Source organism: Dendrobates tinctorius, unplaced genomic scaffold, assembly GCF_039654945.1.
Source record: "Dendrobates tinctorius isolate UK_male_01 unplaced genomic scaffold, ASM3965494v1 ptg000272l, whole genome shotgun sequence".
Classification (NCBI taxonomy): Eukaryota; Metazoa; Chordata; class Amphibia; order Anura; family Dendrobatidae; genus Dendrobates; species Dendrobates tinctorius.
This window is the reverse complement of record NW_027361939.1, coordinates 14,475,355-14,494,398: the sequence shown is the minus strand read 5'-3', so window position 1 is coordinate 14,494,398 and position 19,044 is coordinate 14,475,355.

Genomic DNA, 19,044 nt, shown 5'->3' with positions numbered 1-19,044 from the left:
TCCCCATGGATGAAGCTCCACTGTCTTATGGGCCCAAATAATGCTCCAAACATAATGGGCCCCATTTCTAATGCTCTAGTGTATAATGGGCCCTGTAAATGCTGCTCCAGTGTCTGATGTCCACCTTTGGAATGTTCCAGTGTATGGTGGGCCCCATCTATCATTCTCCAGAGTAACGTGCTCCCCAAAAATTGCTGTCCCAACATTGAAAACATATACAGTTCCATCTTACACGGTGACAAAGAGGAAGCTGCAGATGAAAGTGCAGGGACTACTATGAGGGACCCTGTGCCAGTGCCCGCGCCCAAGAGTCGGCCTACCCACCTGTCCAGGGCAACGGCACTCGCACGGTGTCGTGCGCTAGGTGGTGACCCCGGCCATGGGGGGGAGGCAGCACAGTTAGGGAGTTTTATAAAGTGGCATATGTTGATGTTGGACATTCAGCTGATGCAAAAGGTGAAATAGGTCAAGTCCCAGGAAGAGGTGGACCAAAGCAAGCCATTTTTCTGTCACCCTATGTGTCATCAGGGGAAGGTGGGACAAAATCCTTGGAAACCCATGCATGGTTCATTTTAATGAAGGTTAGATCATCCACATTTTGGGTTGACAGACGGGTCCTTTTTTCTGTCAGGATTGATCCAGCTGCACTGAAGACTCTTTCCGATAGCACACTTGCAGCTGGGCAAGCGAGCTCCTGTAAGGCATATTGTGCCAATTCAGGCCAGGTGTCCAGTTTAGTGGCCCAATAGTCAAAGGGGAATGACCTGTGTGGGAGAACATCGATATGGGAGGAAAAGTAGTTTGTAACCATGGTTGACAACTGCTGTCTCCTGTCACTTTCCATCGATGCAGTATTACCAGTTGTGTGAGCGGTATTTGAAAAATCAGTCCACAACATTGTCATGAAACCCCTGTCTCCAACGCCACTTCTGCTGTGTGCACCACGAACACCTCTGCCAAGCTGCCCCCGGCCCGTACGGCTCGTGTGAGAACCATCACCGCTGCTGTGTGCTGGGAATGCCTCAAGCAACCGATTTACCAGAGTTGCTTGTTTATTAGCCAATATTAGGTCAAGGTTCTCCTGTGGCATGATGTTTTGTAATTTGCCTTTATAGCGTGGATCCAGGATGCTGGCCAACCAGTAGTCGTCATTGTTCATCATTTTGGCAATGCGGGGGTCCCTTTTTAGGATCCGCAAGGCATAATCTGACATGTGGGCCAATGTTCCCGGTGTCAATGATGCACTGCGAGTGCTGGTTGGAGGAGCACTTTCTGGCAAATCCACATCCCTCCAGTCACGCACAAACCCTGTACCAGACCTTGCCACGCCAACATTTTCACTTGCCCCACGAGATGCATCCTCCTCCCCTAAGTAATCATCCCCATCATCATCCTCCTCCTCCTCTTCTTCCTCCACCTCGTCCAGGAGAGGTCCCTGAGCAGACAATGGCTGAATGTCATCAAGGATTCCCTCCTCCTCTTCCTCCTCATCAACATTGGCTGCAGACGCCTGCTCCTTAAGGTGCATCAAAGTTTGCATGAGCAGACGCATAAGTGGGATGCTCATGCTTAGGATGGCGTCGTCTGCGCTTACCAGCCGTGTGCATTCCTCAAAACACTGAAGGACTTTACAGAGGTCTTTCAGCTTCGACCACTGCACACCTGTCAACTCCATGTCTGCTCTCAAAGTGCCTGGCCGTGTATCCTCCCACAAATGCATTATGGCCTGCCTCTGCTCGCACAGCCGCTCCACCATGTGCAGGGTGGAGTTCCACCTTGTTGCAATGTCGATAATGAGGCGGTGGTTGGGAAGGTGGAGCAATCGCTGCAGCTTCTGCATACGAGCGGAGTGTACAGGCGACCGGCGGATGTGCGCGCACAGTCTTCGCACCTTCTGGAGCAGGGCTGTTAACTCCGGATAATTTTTGAGGAAGCACTGCACCACCAGGTTCAAGGTGTGAGCCAAGCAAGGTATGTGGCTGAGTTTTGAAAGGGCTATGGCTGCCACAAAATTACGGCCGTTATCACTAACTACCTTGCCTGCCTCAAGATGTACACTGCCCAGCCATGACTCAGTTTGTCGCTTCAAGTACTCGGCCAGCACCTCGGCGGTATGTCTGTCGCCCAAACACATCATCTGCAACACAGCCTGCTGACGCTTTCCACTAGCTGCTCGATAGGGGGACACATCGTGTGCAACAGTGGCAGCTGCAGATGGAGTGCTCGTACGACTGCGCTCTGTGGACGAGCTTTCGCTTCTGGAGGAGGAGGAGGAGGGTGGAACGCCTACAGCCAACTGTTTCCTATACCGTGGGCTAGGCAGCACTGTCCCACCACCTCTGTCCCCTGTGGACCCTGCATCCACCACATTAACCCAGTGCGCAGTGATGGACACGTAACGGCCCTGGCCATGCCGACTGGACAATGCATCAGTTGTGAGGTGCACCTTTCCGCTCACTGACTGCTTGAGTGCATGGACAATGCGGTCTTTCACATGATGGTGGAGGGCTGGGATGGCTTTGCGAGAGAAGAAGTGGCGACTGGGTAGGTCATAGCGTGGTACTGCATAGGCCATGAGTTCGCGGAAAGCTGTGCTTTCCACCAACCGAAAGGGCATCATCTCAAACGAGATTAGTTTGGCAATGTGGGCGTTCAAACCCAGTGTACGCGGATGAGAGACTGAGTACTTTCTTGACCTACTCATAGTGTCTGGGAGGGTGAGCTGGACTTGAGAGCTGCATATGGTGGAAGTAGCGGTGGACAGGGCGGACTGAGAGAGGGTTGATGATGGTGATGGAGTTGGTGTTCTTTCTGATGGCCTAGAATCAGTCTTTCGTTGATATAACAGTGGCATTCCCTGACTGCTGTGGCCTTGCAACGACACCTCAACATTTGCTGCTGTGCTAACCGGTGGGCTTACAGTGGGGGAAACAATGTAGCGTTGATAACTACCTTCGTTGTGATCAGTTGCACATGTGGCACTTGAGGTTTGGTGTTGTGTCCACGCTTGCAAGTGCATGCTGGTTAAATGTCTAAGCATGCAACTGGTATTCAAATTTTTCAGATTTTTCCCTCGGCTAAAGGTCTTTGCGCACTTCTTACAGATAACCTTGGCCTGATCATGAGGATTTTGTTCAAAAAAGTGCCACACTGCACTCTTCCTACTTTGGCAGACATTTTGCGGCCTAGCACGCTGTGATCTTTTGACCCTCTGGACAAGCTGTCCAGCAACTCTTTTGATGTTTGGAACCTGTCTTTGGAGTGCTCCGGGCCTGCCAGATAACAGCTGTTGCGATGTCGATGTCTGCTGTGGATGCTCCTCATCTGAGCTATTGGAAGCAGCACCCTCTTCCCCCAATGGATGCCAATCTGGGTCAACAACTGGGTCATCCATCACCTCCTCTTCTATGTCATGTGCACCTTCCTCTGTGTCACCGTGTATGGTGGTATAGTGTGCGGGAAGGGGCACCTGAGTCTCATCAGGGTCAGAATCTGGCTCTGTACACTGCAAGGACAATGTAGTGCTCTGAGTGAATGTACCAGCAGAATCATCCATCAGCGGCTGTGCATCAGTGCACTCCATGTCAGATTCATCTTGGCCTGGGTAATTCACCATTTGACTTGATAATCCAGGCATGGTATGTGAAAACAGCTCCATGGAGTAATCAGTAGTATGGCCTGCGTCATCCTTCAATCTTGGTTGGGGTGAAGGACACAAGGAAAGGTGTGGTTCATGAACATGAGCCTCCAATGACGACTCAGTGCTTTTACTTTTTACAACTGAAGAAGAGGAGGCGATAGAGCTGGAGGCTGAGTCAGCAATGTAAGACAAAACTTTTTCCTGATGCTCTGGCTTTAAAAGCGGTTTGCCAACTCCTAGAAAACTAAGCGTTCGAGGCCTTATGTAGCCAGACGATGACGCAGGCTCAACACCTCCTGCATTCGGTCCTATTTTGCTCTTGCCACTACCATCAGATCCACCACCAACATCATCATTACCAGCTGCCAACCCCCGCCCAATTCCACGGCCTCTTCCACCAGCCTTCCTCATTTTTGGTAGAAATGTAGACAAAATCCAACAAACTATATAGTATGTAAAACAAGGTACAAGGTGTCTATAGGACAGGGGAGATTTTGAATTTCTGCACACACTTTTGGACACTGGACACTTTTGGATTGTGTGAGGCCCAATGAATATCTGAGCGCTATGTGACAGGCTCGATGGCACAGCTGTGACCTAAGTGACTAGAGGATAAGTGAGATTTTGAATCTCTGCACACACTTTTGGACACTGGACACTTTTGGATTGTGTGAGGCCCAATGAATATCTGAGCGCTATGTGACAGGCTCGATGGCACAGCTGTGACCTAAGTGACTAGAGGATAAGTGAGATTTTGAATCTCTGCACACACTTTTGGACACTGGACACTTTTGGATTGTGTGAGGCCCAATGAATATCTGAGCGCTATGTGACAGGCTCGATGGCACAGCTGTGACCTAAGTGACTAGAGGATAAGTGAGATTTTGAATCTCTGCACACACTTTTGGACACTGGACACTTTTGGATTGTGTGAGGCCCAATGAATATCTGAGCGCTATGTGACAGGCTCGATGGCACAGCTGTGACCTAAGTGACTAGAGGATAAGTGAGATTTTGAATCTCTGCACACACTTTTGGACACTGGACACTTTTGGATTGTGTGAGGCCCAATGAATATCTGAGCGCTATGTGACAGGCTCGATGGCACAGCTGTGACCTAAGTGACTAGAGGATAAGTGAGATTTTGAATCTCTGCACACACTTTTGGACACTGGACACTTTTGGATTGTGTGAGGCCCAATGAATATCTGAGCGCTATGTGACAGGCTCGATGGCACAGCTGTGACCTAAGTGACTAGAGGATAAGTGAGATTTTGAATCTCTGCACACACTTTTGGACACTGGACACTTTTGGATTGTGTGAGGCCCAATGAATATCTGAGCGCTATGTGACAGGCTCGATGGCACAGCTGTGACCTAAGTGACTAGAGGATAAGTGAGATTTTGAATCTCTGCACACACTTTTGGACACTGGACACTTTTGGATTGTGTGAGGCCCAATGAATATCTGAGCGCTATGTGACAGGCTCGATGGCACAGCTGTGACCTAAGTGACTAGAGGATAAGTGAGATTTTGAATCTCTGCACACACTTTTGGACACTGGACACTTTTGGATTGTGTGAGGCCCAATGAATATCTGAGCGCTATGTGACAGGCTCGATGGCACAGCTGTGACCTAAGTGACTAGAGGATAAGTGAGATTTTGAATCTCTGCACACACTTTTGGACACTGGACACTTTTGGATTGTGTGAGGCCCAATGAATATCTGAGCGCTATGTGACAGGCTCGATGGCACAGCTGTGACCTAAGTGACTAGAGGATAAGTGAGATTTTGAATCTCTGCACACACTTTTGGACACTGGACACTTTTGGATTGTGTGAGGCCCAATGAATATCTGAGCGCTATGTGACAGGCTCGATGGCACAGCTGTGACCTAAGTGACTAGAGGATAAGTGAGATTTTGAATCTCTGCACACACTTTTGGACACTGGACACTTTTGGATTGTGTGAGGCCCAATGAATATCTGAGCGCTATGTGACAGGCTCGATGGCACAGCTGTGACCTAAGTGACTAGAGGATAAGTGAGATTTTGAATCTCTGCACACACTTTTGGACACTGGACACTTTTGGATTGTGTGAGGCCCAATGAATATCTGAGCGCTATGTGACAGGCTCGATGGCACAGCTGTGACCTAAGTGACTAGAGGATAAGTGAGATTTTGAATCTCTGCACACACTTTTGGACACTGGACACTTTTGGATTGTGTGAGGCCCAATGAATATCTGAGCGCTATGTGACAGGCTCGATGGCACAGCTGTGACCTAAGTGACTAGAGGATAAGTGAGATTTTGAATCTCTGCACACACTTTTGGACACTGGACACTTTTGGATTGTGTGAGGCCCAATGAATATCTGAGCGCTATGTGACAGGCTCGATGGCACAGCTGTGACCTAAGTGACTAGAGGATAAGTGAGATTTTGAATCTCTGCACACACTTTTGGACACTGGACACTTTTGGATTGTGTGAGGCCCAATGAATATCTGAGCGCTATGTGACAGGCTCGATGGCACAGCTGTGACCTAAGTGACTAGAGGATAAGTGAGATTTTGAATCTCTGCACACACTTTTGGACACTGGACACTTTTGGATTGTGTGAGGCCCAATGAATATCTGAGCGCTATGTGACAGGCTCGATGGCACAGCTGTGACCTAAGTGACTAGAGGATAAGTGAGATTTTGAATCTCTGCACACTCTTTTGGACACTGGACACTTTTGGATTGTGTGAGGCCCAATGAATATCTGAGCGCTATGTGACAGGCTCGATGGCACAGCTGTGACCTAAGTGACTAGAGGATAAGTGAGATTTTGAATCTCTGCACACACTTTTGGACACTGGACACTTTTGGATTGTGTGAGGCCCAATGAATATCTGAGCGCTATGTGACAGGCTCGATAGCACAGCTGTGACCTAAGTGACTAGAGGATAAGTGAGATTTTGAATCTCTGCACACACTTTTGGACACTGGACACTTTTGGATTGTGTGAGGCCCAATGAATATCTGAGCGCTATGTGACAGGCTCGATGGCACAGCTGTGACCTAAGTGACTAGAGGATAAGTGAGATTTTGAATCTCTGCACACACTTTTGGACACTGGACACTTTTGGATTGTGTGAGGCCCACTGATTTCTGAGCGCTATGTGACAGGCTCGATGGCACAGCTGTGACCTAAGTGACTAGAGGATAAGTGAGATTTTGAATCTCTGCACACACTTTTGGACACTGGACACTTTTGGATTGTGTGAGGCCCACTGATATCTGAGCGCTATGTGACAGGCTCGATGGCACAGCTGTGACCTAAGTGACTAGAGGATAAGGGAGATTGGATTGCTTTTAAAAAAGCAGTTTGCGGAGCAGTGGGTAAACAGCAATGCCAGCCTGTCAGGAAGCCTTAAAAGGCAGCCCAACAACCAACACCACTGATACACCACAATATAGCCTCCCCTTGCACTGCACACACAGTGACTGGTGTGTTGTGCAGGCCAAATTGCTATCAGCAGCAGAAGCAGTTTTTTTTTCTTCTCAGCAGGACAAAAATAAAAAAAATTGGGATTGCTTTTAAAAAAGCAGTTTGAGGCCCAATGAATATCTGAGCGCTATGTGACAGGCTCGATGGCAGAGCTGTGACCAAAGTGACTAGAGGATAAGGGAGATTAGATTGCTTTTAAAAAAGCAGTTTGCGGAGCAGTGGGTAAACAGCAATGCCAGCCTGTCAGGAAGCCTTAGAAGGCAGCCCAACAACCAACACCACTGATACACCACTATATAGCCTCCCCTTGCACTGCACACACAGTGACTGGTGTGTTGTGCAGGCCAAATCGCTAGCAGCAGAAGCAGTTTTTTGGTCTTCTTCCCTGCCTAACGCTCTCCCTACAGAATCAGCAGCAACCTCTCCCTATACTGAGATCGGCAGAAGTAAGATGGCGGTCGGCGTGCACGCCCTTTTATACCCCCTGTGACGCCCACCAAAGCAAGCCAATCACTTGCATGCCCTTCTGAAAGATGGTGGTGACCCGTGCCTATGTCATCACGTTGCCCACAGTGTCCGTGGATCCTGATTGGCTGAAAAAGAGCGCAAAACAAACTTTTGAAACGCGACTTTGGCGCGTAAGTCGCCGACCTCGTGGCCGACCTCATACTAGGGTCGGGTTTCGTTTCATGAAACCCGACTTTGCCAAAAGTCGGCGACTTTTGAATTTTTTCGACCCGTTTCGCTCAACTCTAGTGAGTACACAAGATCCTAGTATGCTCCATATCAGGCTGAGTAGATGCGAAACGCTCTGCTATATTCCCCAGCAGGGTTGATGAAATAACAGTCCTTGATGCTGCTACATTAAACCAATTGCTTTTTTCAGGGCTAATTCAAATTCTATTCTGTCATAATAACGCCAAGGTATGGCAGTCGGTATAGTGTATGACATGCATTTAGTCAGGGATTATCGCCTTATAAATTTTAACCGTTGAGGCTGTTTTTTTCCATGTACTCATTGACTGATTCATGTTTTTTATGGTCATCTGTACTCGGAACTTCATCAAAGCCGGCAATTTTACTTACGTTACTCCACAGTTTGCTGCTGCCATGTAAGAAAAAAAAATTTTCAGGGGCAATTCAAATCCCTTATATATTCTACAATACCTCTCTTATCTGGAATTCGTCTATGGTGAGGTGTGGCAGTAGGAATAGCGTATGATAGGCATCTTGTCAGGGATTATTGCTTTGTAAATTGTAAGCTTTGCTGCTGTTTTTTTCCATGCAGTCATTGACCGATTCATGTTTTTTACGTTCATCTGTTCTCAGAAATTCATCAATTTGTGGGTCGTTCTTTAAGTATTATTGGGGTCATTGTCCTGCTGGAAGACCCATGACCTACTACGATGCAAACCCAGTTTTCTGACCCCGGGCACTACATTGGAACTCAAAATCCTTTTGGACTCTTCACATTTCAAGGCACTCAGGGCTACCGGCAGCAAAACAACCCCAAAATATCTTTTGAACCTCCACCATAATTGACTGCAACTACTGTGTTCTTTTATTTGTAGTTCTCATTCCATTTACACTAAACAGTAGAATAGAATTATGCGCTTTACCAAAAAGCTCTATCTTGGTCTCATATATCCACAAGACACCTGCCCTGGGTGGGCTTGTGGACCTAATTTCTCTCTCACCTGATATGTATATCATGTCAGAAGAGAGAGAAATGTTTCTATTAGCTGACATACTTTTTTTTACGTGATAGCCGTTATTATTATTATTTATTTATATAGCACCATTGGTTCCATGGTGCTGTACATGAGAAGGGGTTACATACAAATTATTACAGATATCACTTACAGTAAACAAACTGACAATGACAGACAGATACAGAGGGGAGAGGACTCTGCCCTTGCAGGCTTATAATCTGCAGGTTGATGGGGAAGGAGACAGAAGGTTGGGGGGTTGCAGCAGCTCTGGTGTTGGTGAGGCGGTAGCTCTGGTAGTGGTGAGGAGGCAGCAGGCTCATTGCAGGCTGTAAGATTTCTTGAAGAGGTGGGTTTTCAAGTTCCGTCCGAAAGAGCCGAATGTGGTTAATAGTTGGATGTATTGGGGCACAGAATTCCAGAGGATAGGGGATAATGACGATCAGGTCAGGTGATTGGAGACCAGAAAAACCAGCCCTGATCACGTTCTCTGGGGTCTCAACTACCCCTGGTAGCTGAAACCTCCAGAGAATTTTTGACATTGGAGGGCGCTATAACCTTGTTCCCGATCAACGTTTTAAAACGGCAATGAAGGGATAAGACCCCTTATTGACCGCTGTTTAATGCATATCGGCAGTCATTAAGGGGTTAATGAAAGCTAGAGATATTGCATTCCCTATTTAAACCTTTTGGTTCCATTGTTTCTAGGTGGTGTATACAAATAGCTAGCCTGCATTTCAGAAGTCTGGTTCCGTTTCGCCCTCTTCTAGCAGAGGGAATCTGTTCAAATAGTTGGTACTGGAGTTGTGCTGTAGGATGGCCTGTTATATGGAAATGGTGAGGGATCAGTAAAGTTTTGTTTACAGCGTATCTGATTTGTGCTGGGATATGCGATCTTTTACATGATGGGAAATCTTACCAACATATACCAAGTCACAAGGGCACTTCATAACGTATAAAATGAATTTGGAATAACATGTCTAAAAATTTGTGAGTGTAGCCATTGGCTCACTGCTTTATTTGCTGCCTGCAATGAAACAGATTGTGGGTTCGACTCCTGGGGAGAACAACTCACAAGAAAAGAAGAGAATTGTTTATTTAGATAATGTAAATGATGCAGACCCTGCCCACGGAGGAGTTACAGAGCGATGAAGACATCAAGAAAAAATTATGGACAAAGCCCCAACCTGCCAGAACAACGGAACTGCCTCCTCAAATCTACCAGGAATCCTTATAACTTACACCTCAGGAAATGATCTCAGGAAATGATTACAGTATCTCAACATCTCTGTATATACAACTATAAGATTTAACTATCATCAAGGAGCATTGCAGCGATATCACTCTAAGAACGCAATGATATCCTATTGTTCAAGCTCAGGTGGTAACATATATAGACGTTTATCAGAAATATGCTCAGCACAGTCAATATATTTTGAAGAACTATTACACATTACACACATTATATTTTATCCTAGGCATGCATATGATTTGTGTTTTGTATATAATTTTCATATTGCCTACACCTCTTGCTTGCCACAGGCAAATCTGATCGAGCACCAGCCCATTTTTGGGGTTTTGTGTGAAATTATGTCCAATACGCCTTTTTTTCCTTTTTTTTGTGTGTTGATTCAAAGGAAATAAACATGTGTATAACAAACATGTAATTGCAACAATTTCAAGGGTGTCAACACTTTTGGCCTTGACTGTATCTGATCAGTGAAATGCATAGGCCATCAATATGAGACTGGTGAGAATCTGTCACTCGGCGTCTCACTGATCAGCTGTTCTCGACGCTTGCAAAGCTAATCTGCAGTACCTGCAGCGTCCACTACAAAGTTGATGGAGCTGTGCTGTTTCATGTGTGAAAAAACTAGCTAGCTTTTGCTTTAAGTATTGTTTTAATTGAACTTCTTAAAGCTGTGATAATTTGAGACATGATTGCAGAAAAAAGTTATGTAAGGAAATTTGCATCAGCACATGTAGCACTTTTAGGGTTGTTTCCACTGTCCGGATTACATCAGGATTTGCTGCGGATTGGACGCTCCGTAGGAGACCGCAGCGTCTGATTGCTCCTACTCCGGCGCTGAGACGAAGCACTTCTTCATTTTAAATGTGTTTATTCCTTCTGGCAGAAAACGGGTTAATCGGCCATGTTGGAAATCCCTGTGCTCACAGCTGTGCTCAGTTAGACACTCCTTTCCCCTTTATAATCTGGGCTCTGATCCTAATCCTCATCAGTGCTAGTTTTATTGCTGCATGGCTAACAGAGGGAGAAGAGCACATATGCAAAGGAGAGTTGGAGGAGTTATCTGTGACTGTTGCTTGGTTTGTATGCGTAATAATTCCCTATCCTCTATTTTGGTTTATTCCCCTACCTTCACACCCTGGTGCATTCCTCTGTTATATGTGAGTGAATATTTTGTTTGCCTGGAGTTCTTTGTTAACCCTTGTTTGTGTTGCCTTGTTCGCCGGTTTGGTGTACTACGGTGTACAGTAGCGCCCCCTCTTCCCTGGGTGGGTGGAAGAGAAGTGACGGAGGGCTAACTCAGGAGATAAGGCAAGGGCAGAGGCCCCGGCATCTTCACCTTCAGAAGTATCCTGGAGAGTAGGGCTAGCTAGGGCGCCCCCTAGTGTTAGGGACAGGGAAGGAGCCCCTGGTCCCGGGTCACCCAACAGCTGTGCCATGACAGTATGTGAACGAAAAAAAGTAGTTTGGTACCATGTTAGCCAGTAGAAAAAATGTATAAAGTGCTCTCAGTGAGAGAAACAAAATTTATGACAGTATGTGTACACAATGGAACAACAAAGGGAGGATTTTTTTTTATTAACTCCGTGACAGAAAATCCTAATGGCTTTTAGAGGTAAATAGTTCAGCTCCCTGCTGCTGAGATAGGACTCCGCTGTCTGCTACGGTATAAGTACCACTTCACCTTACAATATGTTGGATTTTACCTCTTGAGAAGCTTCTGATCTAGATTTTTTTCCAGTGTGTCTGTACACTTTATTCGGTTTCACATAATTTCTGAATATGATGTAGATCAATCAAAACAAAAAATGAGAAAGCTGGTCAATCCAGAGGAGCCATTCCAAACAACTGGTCCCCGCAGAATCAAGTACTCCGTCAAAGATCTCCTATACCATATACCAGATATCATGTTGGGTCAGGGCTAGAATGACATGATCATACGGCTATTGCTGGTGGAAGCCTCTTCTAGGAACATATCATAGTTGTAGAATTGCATGGCTAACATTCAAATTAATGACCATTTATCTAATACATGGAAATGCCATGCTTGTCAAAGCAGCTATCTATTCTTGCCCACAAAGGTGAAAACCTCATTAAGATCCTGTAATCTCCGTTCTTAAAAGAAGTGTTTAATAGTCTGTATCATTTCTTGTCCATGTCATAAATTGTATGTTATCCAGGAGAGAGGGGTTAGAAGATTCACCAGGGCCTGAAAATTTACCAGACCCTCGTTTGTACATTATGAAGTATAAAATAAAGCCCATTCATTCAATATAACTGGGTGAGTCCTGTGCAGTGATTCTTGAGAGGTTAGTGCCATTTGAGTGTGGGCATTTTTGGTCTTATTAGCTTGCCCACTGCTACTCAATGCTAGGGAACTGCATGGTGGACAGAAGTGTAAGTAGCCTTTTCCTACCTCAGCACTCCTGAGCTTCAGTATTAGATCATATAGACATAGTGGACAGCAGTGTGAACGGCCTCTTCTTACCTTAGCACCTCAAGTACCTCCAGTATTATTTCTTATAGACAGGGTGGACAGCAGTGTGAGCAGCCTCATCTTACCCTGCACCCCTGGTATCTCCAGTATTATATCAGATAGACAGGGTGGACAGCAGTGTTAGCAGTCCCTCTTACCTCAGCACCCCTTGTATCTCTAGTATTAGTTCAGATAGACCTGATTGACAGCAGTGTGAGCAGCCTCTTCTTACTGCAGCACCTCTCATATCTCCAGTATTAGCAATATTAAATGTGACTATTCACTCATATCACATCTTCCTACTAGTGATGAGCGAGTATACTCGTTGCTCGGGTTTTTCCGAGCATGCTCGGGTGTCCTCCGAGTATTTTGGCGTGCTCGGAGATGTCGTTTTCGTCATCTCAGCTGCATGATTTGCGATTGCTAGACAGCTTGAATACATGTGTGGAATGACTGTTTGTTAGGGAATTCCCACATGTATTCCGTCTGTCTACAAGCCGCAAATCATGCAGATAAGACGGGGAAAATCAGATTTCCGAGCAAGCTAAAATACTCGGAGGACACCCGAGAATGCTCGGAAAAACCCGAGCAGTGAGTATACTCACTCATCACTACTTCCTACACATAAAGGGAAGACGCAGAGCTTCCTACTGCACTTTTTTGTAGGGAAATGTCATAACATTCTAGTGTAACAAGTCTGTAGCTAATTTTAATTCAGTATATGATGACTACCTCCCTAAACAGAACTATTCTGACTTGTTAATTCAAATTATTATTATTTATATAGCACCATTGATTCCATGGTGCTGTACATGAGAAAGGGTTACATACAAATACAAATATCACTTACAGTAAATAAACTAACAATGATAGACTGGAACAGAGGGAAGACAATTCTGCCCTTGCAGGTTTACATTCTACCGAGGGAAGGAGACAGTAGGTTGGTGGGTTGCAGTAGATCCAGTGGTGTTGAGGTGGCCGCGTGGTCATTACAGGTTGTAAGCTTTTTTGAAGAGATGGGTTTTCAGGTTCCTTCTAAAGATACGAATGTGGTGGGTAATCGGACGTGTTGGGGCACAGAATTCCAGAGGATTGGGGATATTCAAGAAAATTCTTGGAGGAGATTGGGTGAGGAGTGTGTAACAAGGTGGCACAGGGGGTAGTTGTGGCTGAGTTACTTAAAGGCACAGTTCACCGGCAGAGTCCAATGAGCAAACTATCAGCGAGCACCCCAGCCCCTTTACATAAATAGACAGTAAAGGTGTGATCCCAAGTGATTTACCTTCTTTCACCAGTAAACAGGGTCCAGGGACGCAGTTGAGGTTCCAACAGGGAAGACTTTTATTAATGGATGAAGGAGATATTACAAGGTGGAAAAAAAAACAGTGCAACAGTTCCAATGGCTTTCTTGTTCTCTCCCCAGCTTCGTCCATGGCCTCTACCCACAACAGCCACGGCGACCCTTCGGCGGGGGCCCTTACCGAGTCCTGGGGTCAGTGTTGCTGTCCTAAAGTTCCAGAGCAACAGATTATTTTCCCTCCTGGGGTCTGGCAGTGCTCGAGCTGTCGCTGTTGTCTTAGGTCCAAGGCAGCAGATTCTATCCCCTCCTGAGGTCTGGCAATCATCTGCCCAGGGCAAACCTGCCCAGGCTACAAACCTTTTTGCTTCCTTGAGGCTGCTGACCCAGCCCACAAAATTAACTCTTCACTATTCCTAGGCTAATGCAATACAATTTAAAGGGAAACTTCACACAATAATACATAACAGGTTAATACACATATAAGAGACATTACAAACACAGCACATTAATAATGTACGTATAAGTGGTAAAGTACACAGGCCTGGCACGTGGAAGAGAGGGAGCAGACAAGGGTCTCCGCCACTTCCTTACAAGTGAATAAGTGTGGAGGAGAGAAGGAGGTCTTGGGAGGACCAGAGATTACGTGACAGAAGATATTGGGAGATTAGTTAGGCCAGGGGTCCCCAACCGCCGGTCCGCGGCCCAGCACCGGGCCGCTGCAGTGCCCTTGCCGGTCCGCGGACACAAGGGGAGCCAGGGGCGGTCAGTGGTGTAGCGGGGGCTGGGGCGGCGCGCAGCAGTTCTTAGCGGCGTGTGTAGCGGCGGCCAGGGAGCGATCCAAGCAGCTCCGCTGCCTGCAAGAGGGAATAGCAGGAGCGGAGCTGCAAGGACCCGTCCACTGCGTCCAGCTTCCTGCCCGCTGCCCGCGCTTCCTGTCTCTGACTGACACAGAGAGGAGAGCGCGGCCGCTGCTGTGTCAGAGCGAGGAAGCGCGGGCGATGCTGCGGACAGGTGAGAGGAGAGAGGTGGTGTCTGTGTGTATGTATACACTCACTGGCCACTTTATTAGGTACACCATGCTAGTAAGGGGTTGGACCCCCTTTTGCCTTCAGAACTGCCTCAATTCTTCGTGGCAGAGATTCAACAAGGTGCTGGAAGCATTCCTCAGAGATTTTGGACCATATTGACATGATGGCATCACACAGTTGGCGCAGATTTGTCGGCTGCACATCCCTGATGCGAATCTCCCGTTCCACCACATCCCAAAGATGCTCTATTGGATTGAGATCTGGTGACTGAGGAGGCCATTTGAGTACAGTAAACTCATTGTCATGTTCAAGAAACCAATCTGAGATGATTCGAGCTTTATGACATGGCGCATTATCCTGCTGAAAGTAGCCATCAGATGTTGGGTACATTGTGGTCATAAAGGGATGGACATGGTCAGCAACAATACTCAGGTAGGCTGTGGCGTTGCAACGATGCTCAATTAGTACCAAGGGGCCCAAAGAGTGCCCAGAAAAAATTCCCCACACCATGACACCACCACCACCAGCCTGAACCGTTGATACAAGGCAGGATGGATCCATGCTTTCATGTTGTTTACACCAAATTCTGACCCTACCATCCGAATGTCGCAGCAGAAATCGAGACTCATCAGACCAGGCAACGTTTTTCCAATCTTCTACTGTCCAATTTCGATGAGCTTGTGCAAATTGTAGCCTCAGTTTCCTGTTCTTAGCTGAGAGGAGTGGTACCCAGTGTGGTCTTCTGCTGCTGTAGCCCATCTGCCTCAAAGTTCGACGCACTGTGCGTTCAGAGATGCTCTTCTGCCTACCTTGGTTGTAACGGGTGGCAATTTGAGTCACTGTTGCCTTTCTATCAGCTCGAACCAGTCTGCCCATTCTCCTCTGACCTCTGGCATCAACATGGCATTTCCGGCCACAGAACTGCCGCTCACTGGATTTTTTTTCTTTTTCGGACCATTCTCTGTAAACCCTAGAGATGGTTGTGCGTGAAAATCCCAGTAGATCAGCAGTTTCTGAAATTCTCAGACCAGCCCTTCTGGCACCAACAATCATGCCACGTTCAAAGGCACTCAAATCACCTTTCTTCCCCATACTGATGCTCGGTTTGAACTGCAGGAGATTGTCTTGACCATGTCTACATGCCTAAATGCACTGAGTTGCCGCCATGTGATTGGCTGATTAGAAATTAAGTCTTAACACACAGTTGGACAGGTGTACCTAATAAAGTGGCCAGTGAGTGTATATAATGTGTGTGTGTGTGTGTGTGTGTGTGTGTGTTGGTCTGTGTTTGTGTAGCCTGGCCCTGGAGGAGATGGGGACATGAGGAGAAGGCCATGAGGGGAGTGATGGAGAGACAGCAGTGATGGGGTGAAGGCAATGATGGGGAGAAGGGAGTGATGGGGTGAAGGCAATGATGGGGAGAGGGGAGTGATGGGGTGAAGGCAATGATGGAGAGACGGCAGTGATGGGGTGAAGGCAATGATGGGGAGACAGCAGTGATGGGGTGAAGGCAATGATGGAGAGACGGCAGTGATGGGGTGAAGGCAATGATGGAGAGACGGCAGTGATGGGGTGAAGGCAATGATGGAGAGACGGCAGTGATGGGGTGAAGGCAATGATGGAGAGACGGCAGTGATGGGGTGAAGGCAATGATGGGGAGAAGGGAGTGATGGGGTGAAGGCAATGATGGGGAGAGGGGAGTGATGGGGTGAAGGCAATGATGGGGAGAAGGGAGTGATGGGGTGAAGGCAATGATGGGGAGAAGGGAGTGATGGGGTGAAGGCAATGATGGGGAGACAGCAGTGATGGGGTGAAGGCAATGATGGAGAGACGGCAGTGATGGGGTGAAGGCAATGATGGAGAGACGGCAGTGATGGGGTGAAGGCAATGATGGAGAGACGGCAGTGATGGGGTGAAGGCAATGATGGAGAGACGGCAGTGACGGGGGGAAGGCAATGATGGGGAGAAGGGAGTGATGGGGTGAAGGCAATGATGGAGAGACGGCAGTGATGGGGTGAAGGCAATGATGGGGAGAAGGGAGTGATGGGGTGAAGGCAATGATGGGGAGAAGGGAGTGATGGGGTGAAGGCAATGATGGGGAGAAGGGAGTGATGGGGTGAAGGCAATGATGGGGAGAAGGGGGTGATGGAGCACTCATTCAAAACCTATGGTGAGTTGAGTCACATTATAAATGTTATTTAATTATAAGTATGCACTGCTACACTACAACCGTGTCCATAGCCACGCCCCCTTATGACCAAAGCCCCGCCCCTGCCACACCTCCATCCCCGCCCTGCCGGGCCATGGAAGAATGGTCTTGCTTGAAACCGGTCCCTGGTGCAAAAAAGGTTGGGGACCACTGAGTTAGGCGATATACAGTGGAGAAAGGTTATGTATGGCTTTGTACGTCAGTATTAGTAGTTTGAACTGGATACTCGGAGAAACTGGGAGCCAGTGAAGGGATTTGCAAAGGAGGGAAGCAGGGAAGTAGCGAAGAGAGAGATGAACTAGTCGAGCAACAGAGTTAAGGACGGACAGGAGAGGTGCGAGAGTGTTAGAAGGTAGGCCACAGAAAAGGATGTTGCAGTAGTCAAGGCGGTAGATGATGAGGGCATGCACAAGCATTTTGGTACAGTGAGGGTTGAGGAAAGGATGGATTCTGGAAATATTTTTGAGCTGGAGGAGTCAGGAGGTGGCAAGAGCTTGGATGTGCGGTTTGATGGACAGGGCAGAATTAAGGGTTACAAAGAGGCAGTGGATTTCCGTTACATGGGAAAGTGTGATGTCATTTATTGTGATAGATCGATCAGGTAGGGAAGATATGCAAGATGGAGGAAAGATGATGAGTTCAGATTTGTCCACATTGAGCTTGAGGAAGGAAGAAGAGAAGAAGGAGGATATAGCTGATAGACACTCTGGGATTCTGGACTGCAGAAAGATGACATCTGGGCCAGAGAGGTAGATCTGAGTGGCATTCATAAAGCATTTATGAATTAATTAATAATGACTTTTCCTTTAGTGACTTGTTACTTTACTATGTTTCATATTCTTTGAGAACCCCTTTAAGTGACGCATCGCTGGAATCAGGATCTCTGACCCTACATTATGCTGCTCAGATAACATAGCAAAAACCTGCTGATAGATTCCCTTTAACTCCGTAACAACCGCCGACACGCCTTTTAACAGCAGCAGTTAAGGGTACTTACTCCTCACTGCCGCTTTTTAACGATGCTGAGAAATAAGGGTATAGCACCCCCCAGGGTCAGAATTTCTCCAGGATTCCGGCTAAAAAAAAAGTCCAATTTCCCATTTAAATTCTCTCTCGTCTGATGTGATTGGGGGGATCCACTGTTTAGGTACATTAGGGGGTTTCCAAACGCGACATGAAACTACCATTGATTCCAGCCAATTTTGCGTTTAAAAACTCAAATGGTGCTCCTTCCCTTCTGAGCCCTGCCATGCACCCAGTGGCTTTCCCCCACATACAGGGTATCGGTGTACAAACAATTAAGTACACCACATTAGATGTGATGCAGCAAAAAAAGAAAAAGAATGGATCTACCTGTGGCAAAACATTTTTGTATCCCTGGTCATAGCATGATGGACATTAAATTACTTGTATTAAAAGGTAACTTCAAGTCTCAGAGGGAGAAGAATCTCTGAGTACAAATTTATGAAAACTTTCGACACATTCAGTGCAGGAATGAATGTGTCGCATGGATTTATGTCTTTTTACATCAATTAAGGAATTTACTCCCCAGACCTTCTGGGGTCATCACAACACAGAACCAGACCCCATCAGAGGACAATAAAACTTTCAGGCTCCTTATCTATGAACTGCTCCAATATTTATGTTTAACCCTCTCCCATAATGACTATTCCGCTTCACATCACTTGTCTTAGCTATTGGGTTATTTCTGTGCTGTCTTGTGTATAAATATGTGACTCTTCAGATGTTGTATTAGTCTATGCCTGATGAAGAAACCTGAGTAGTCTCGAAAGCTTGCAATGTGTTGCCATCTTTTCAGTTAGCCATTAAAAGGTATCAACCACTGAGGACTCTCAATTCTAAATATTCTTCTTGTGAAAATAATTTTTTTTTTCCCAAAGTAAATTCTTTGTGAAAAAAGTAAAATGTTCATTTT